Source organism: Botryllus schlosseri, chromosome 9 (assembly GCF_051294905.1).
Source record: "Botryllus schlosseri isolate E-star chromosome 9, Bs_hap1, whole genome shotgun sequence".
NCBI classification, from domain to species: Eukaryota; Metazoa; Chordata; class Ascidiacea; order Stolidobranchia; family Styelidae; genus Botryllus; species Botryllus schlosseri.
Window position 1 is genome coordinate 9,515,182 of NC_137244.1, and position 6,000 is coordinate 9,521,181.

General features: G+C 40.3%; 1 long non-coding RNA gene across 1 annotated transcript; it reads left to right on the top strand.

Moving 5' to 3' along the window:
• Positions 1 to 1,153: 1,153 nt before the first annotated feature.
• LOC145446047 (uncharacterized) lies at positions 1,154 to 2,099 on the top strand. The gene is made up of 4 exons (XR_013917182.1): positions 1,154 to 1,303; positions 1,367 to 1,471; positions 1,543 to 1,995; positions 2,055 to 2,099. It is a non-coding gene; the product is annotated as an uncharacterized LOC145446047 (long non-coding RNA).
• Positions 2,100 to 6,000: the final 3,901 nt, after the last annotated feature.

Here is a 6,000-nt window from a genome sequence, read left to right on the forward strand (position 1 = left end):
AAAATATATCGGTAGACTGAAGGAGAAATGATAGTAGGGCTACTAAATAGAATGTGTTGAAGAGAGACAACACAGGAAACTCCTGGAAAAGGATCGGGAAGAAAATTCTTTCCGCGATGAGATCGATGGCACTGGCGAAGTGATCTCTTTTCATGATGCATGGAAGCCGGTTCGGCCCTCCAAAGATATTGAAGCTCTGAAAACCTTTTGTGAATGAGTGGCAACATTCTTTCCCTCAACGGCTACTGTTGAAGCCGATATTTCCCAGATTAGCTGGGCGAGAAATGAATTTAGGAGAAACTTAGCTGACCTGAGTTTAGAAGCATTGCTACAGTGCATACGAGTTAAGTCCAGTTAAGCACATTTTGTGGTTTCGTTTGATATTATTAACCTATGAAATCGTTAGGTTTTTTCTTCTTATTATTGTTTGTTGGCACTGATCATATGTGGATGCTGCACATTTTGTGGTGTCTTTTGACAAACTAGTCTAAAAAAAGCGTTTTTGTGGCTAATTCGAGGCTGAAACTATCTATTTAGAGGACGATGCCAAAACTGCCAAAAATAAAAAACGAAAAATGCCAAAAATAAGGTATTTTTGGCAGTTTTGGCATATGCCAAAAATAACACGGCCTGGATAGAGGGCGATGTCAGTGTTGATTTGAATGCAAAGTATTGGAATTTCGGCACACACATTCATATAGCGTTGACATAACAAGTTGATTTAGTGGAAAAGTGATATTGTTGCGAGTGAATATTGTTCATGGGTTCGCCCTTTAAGCTTCGAAAGAAATCACTGCACGATACCCCCAGAAAAAGCAACGAAGACCTTGAGAACAGCAGAAGTGCGATATCTGTGATTTTTCTACTGCAGTGATTTTAGTGTTTGATTAATCAACAATATGATACACTGAATGTGAAATAATGATGCTCTGTAACTACAGGAAGCTCTACAAATACAAAAGTGATAAGCTTTTCGTTTTCTTTTTGTGTAATAAATTCCAGCTGGCTGGTGCGAATTAAATTGTTTTTCAAAAAAAGTGCAAATGGAGCTCAAAAAGGTTGAAAAGCACTAGTCTACGCTATTGTCTTGCTCTACCCAGAGTCTTCGTAATAGTATATAGAATATACATTGCCATTATTGCAAGCTGCAATGACATCGAGAAGTTGTGCCGTTTTATCGGACTCACCTGGTTTTCTGCAAAATATATGGTTTATTCATTTATGGAGAAGACTGAAAAGATTGTCCACGTCCAATTGGTCCAAAAAACAGAGTGCTCCAGCAGTGTTGCAATGGAAAAAGTTGGTATGGAGCGTGCCTTGGATGTTATTATTTGAATCTTTTTTTGCCTTACTAACCATTTCTCAGGACTGAAAAAAAAGTTGGTGTCTCTGGGTAAGAAGAAAGGTATGGAAGACTTGCTACTATGGACAAGAAGCATCACTAATCACTTGTGGTGGTGCTGTCAGCAGTGTAAGTCTACATATCAACTATGTCTGACATCACATATTAGGAACTTTTTATATAACAATATGCAATTGCAGGTGCTAAAAAGAAGATGGATATCTCTTCTGCATCACATCACCGGCGAACATGAGTGGACAGTTGACGGGGAGACATATTCCTGCAGCTATGGCACTTTGACTGGGGATAAGAGCCTAAGAACTAGATGGTTGCAATGTGGATCTCCTAGTTTCAAAGCATTGAAATCTTTGATAGAAAACAAAAGTTTGATCCGGGATTTGGAGCAGATGACTCTGTTCAATCATACTGGTCACAGACTCATCACATCTGCACACCAGTTATCGGAGCATGGTCAGATCACTAAATTTCACACCTTCCTTTTTTAGGATCATTGGAAGTTTATCACAACGTCATATTGAAATTTGCACCTAAACGTCTTCATTTTACTTGTGACACGATGCTTGCACGAACCAAACTGGATGTCCTGGACCACAATGAGAATGTTGGTAGATTTCAGGCGGTGACACAAGCAGGTTTGCTGTGCAGATGAAATGTTTGCAAGTCAAGGTACTTAGTTACTTACTCTAAGCAGGTGTTCTACGATACAAAAAAAGTTACTCTCGGTCAGCAAAAGAGTGGATCTTGAAAAGCGTGTATGAAAAGAGGACGAACCACTATGCAAGAGAGCTTTTGAGGCGAACTGCTGAGAATCGCACTGGCATCAACTTCCCCAGAAGAAGTGTGCATACAGTCAGCATTGAACCAGCCTCCTCTTGCGAGGAATTACTTTCAAAACGTCGTTCTAGAACGTGACTTAGATACAATACATTTCTATCGTACATCTTCGAGTTGTATGGCATGTGCAGTGCTGCGTAGCTTACTAGCTCAATTTCATTCTTCCACTGCCTGACTGCCCCGTTGCAATACCCTGCCTAAGTGCCTATATAGTCCTCAGATGTTTCTTTTATTATTTATTAAAAATTGTGCTGAAATACCGAGTAAGCAAAGTAGTGATGTATCAGGCACAGCAGCCATTGGTGGAATATAGAATGCAAACAGCTCCAGTTCACTGTCTAATACAGTAACTGAACAGATTTCGACTTGAGAGCCGCAGTGTTATCAATCACAGTTCGTTTTCTATCGGCCATTTGAAACCGACATACAGTCCATCATCACTCGGGTACTTTTGCTTTATAGCAGTCACAATGCAGGCTGGCAAGGGCATTCTGTTTTTGCTACCCAAAACGTCGCCATCAAACAATCCATTCCAGTAGCCTATGTGTCGCTAAGACCAAGCGATATTGTCTGCAATTGGAAAATATCAAAGTACATTGCAGCAATGAGAAAAATACTGAAAACGAATAGCAGCATATATATGACGGAGAGTATAATGCTCCCAATTTATAAAGTGTAGGCATTTATATAAAAGCATGCGAGAAAAGGTGAAGAATGCAGGAAATTGCCGTTTATATCCAGGACTATGAAGTCATGACAAGCTCCAGACACAAATCCTCCTGATTTAACACCGCACGTTGAGCGCCGCCTTGGTGTGCAAGACATGATTCCTTCATAACATCGACTGACAACTATCTAAAGTTCGTCCTCTGCGCGACTGCCTAATCGCGTCGGGCAAGTGCGACAATGAAGTCATCGTGCCATGTAACGGGTTAAGAAATTACCCGGAGCCGCGACAGCTGCAGCCGGGTGCGTTTCTGGAAATTTCAATAAATTGCAGCTCCATTACGGTGGCGTTTTGAAGAAAACGGCTGCGGCCAAAATTTTTTTTTCGTTTTGCCCTTCAATTTGAGACCACATCATTTTTTGAGCGCAGTGCCCCTTTAACTTTACTATTCTTCGAAGTTACAATGAAATGTCTGTCTTGGCCGCCCCAGTCTCGAGTCGTATGACTTGGTTCGAGTCATGCACAATGACTCGAGTACAAGTCGTGTCAATGCAGAAATTGACTCGAGTCGAGTAATTTTACGCATTTGAAAAAATAACTCGAGTCAGGTCACGAAAATCGCGACTCCAGTCATTACAACCCTGCTCCCCACCCTATTAGGGAGTTTGGGGTGCGGTAGTTACGGACCTGGCAAGAAAGCAAATGGGTGGGTGCGATAAATCGTCCCCTATAAAGTTGGACATTCGGTATAATATGACGTAACAAGCAAATGATGTATTATCTATAAAGAAAGCTGTTATCTCATTACGTCTTTTCATCGCAATCATTATATTGTCTACCAATATCTTCTAAGATTAGTTCTAAAAGCAAAATAAATGTAATCGTGAGTAATCGTGATTACTTTTCCAATGTAATCGTAATCGTAATCGACTACTTCCTGATTTTGCTGTAATCGTAATCGTAATCGCGTGATGCAGAAGTAATCGTAATCGCAATCGATTACATTCATGAAGTAATCACCCCATGTCTGAATGATTCATACGTATTAGGTTATTAGAGAGTCCATGTTATGAAAACTGATAAAATATGAAAAAAGGAAGGATATTTAGAAAGACAATCTTTCATGCATAGTGAATAATTCCAACTGTGCCACAGTGAAATAATTTTGCATGCCATCGTTAATCATATGTTTGCATTTGTTTAATTGTTATATGATAGTCATTTAACCGTCACTGTGGCATATAATTTTCGAAATAAATTGGTAATACTATCGGAGTCGGGGTTGGAGTCGGAGTCGGTGGTAAAATTTACCGACTCCACAGCCCTGCCCGCAATACCCTCAAGTAATAATATTATTGACCTAGTTCCTTTATAAACCTTGAAAATGTTACGCGCTTGGAGCTGCTAGTTGACAGCGCACTCGTTCGGCAATTGCATGTGGCCCTTTAGCCGAAAAGGTTAGCCACCCCTGGTCTTTAAAGATTACTAATCTACCCGTAGGTTAGATATCTATAGTAATCTTGAGTCTGTCAGCAGTCAGTAACATCAGATGCAGCAACGAAGACATAGGTGCCGGCTTGTGACGTCATAAAAAATACTTGTCAATTGTCGATGACATCATAGTTGCACTAGAACGCACTTTACTCAATGCCATTGCTGTGTAGCCTACACTGTACAGCAGGGGTGTGCAATTATATTTCTCCGCGGGCTAAATGAGAAGCAGAAAATATGCTGGAGGGCCGAGTCGGAAATTTTAGCTGTATTCTCCACCGTGTTGATTTCATTTCTAAATTGAAAGCAGTGAATTACACTGAATGGTGCTCAATGGATGTGTTGATATTGGGGAATGAGAAAGTGGCGGTTAATTCCAAAAAAAAATATTTGCAATAATATTTTGAAACAATGTTAAACATGATACATTTTGAACTCTCTTTAAACCCCTATCCGCGTTTTTCTCTCAATACATTAAAATGTATTGGGGATGGCCGAAACATTCCGTCGTCAGCCCCCCTCTAAAACGGTGGTCTGGCTCCCCCCCCCCCTTGAGTTATAAACCAAACTCCTGTTGGCTTCGCCGCAGACCAGACCCATCAGGATGCACGTTTTTAACACTACTTCTGATCGAGATTTCTTGCATACACTAATTGACAACGTTTTACGTCCTAATCGCGCGAAGTGCGGAATTTTTCACTGATTCATGATTCAATCGGTCAATAATATTGATAATTACATATTGCTATATCTTCTTAACCTCTCTCAGCCCACGTACTTAGTGTTACCGCTAGAGCCGAGCTTTGTCTTGTTATCTGGTTTCCGAGAAGTGTGCAGCTTGCCGAATTGACCTTGTTGTTGAGTCAAGCTTGCAGTTATTTTGAAATTCTCTGTCCCTTGATCGAGTTTACGTCTTCGTGTTTCTTGTCACAGAACCGGCTTAAATTATACTCCTTAAACACGGCTACGTGCTCGCCACTAACTACCAAAAATAAGGCTAGTAAACAAATATTAAGTCCTCCGAACCATCTTTGAATTTCAACTTTCGGCTTTCTTTTTTTGACATCCTTTATGGGTGGTGATATACTCATACCAGACATGGGGTAATCGCGATTAGTAATCGTAATCGATTACGACGATTACAGCATTTTGAAGTAATCGTAATCGCAATCGATTACATTCGAAAAAAATCCGAAGTAATCGTAATCGTAATCGACTACTTCCCATATCTAATCGATTTGTTTGTGAAAGAACGATTACTTTTTGTTTGTACAAGGACTATGACATAAACTGAATATTCGTGAACAAGAATGAGATAATATACCACGTTAGCGTTAGCACAAACGTCTGTTTTCAAACGCCACTGACTCATTATTACGTCAGAAGTATTAGCTCCGCTCGTCATTGCGTAACAAGTATCCACACATAGTAAACAGACATGCGATGGACATTGTAGTGTGATTGTAAGAACACCTCCCGTGGTGTATATCAGGTTATCAATACACTACAGAAGCCGCTACTTGGAGCAGCAGGATATTGATCCCCACTCTGCCTATAGTTTCAAATAGTAACTTATGTATTAATGTTTGGTTGTGCTTAGTTAAACGCAGTTTACCATTGCTGCTTGGCGAGCAGGAGGCCTACG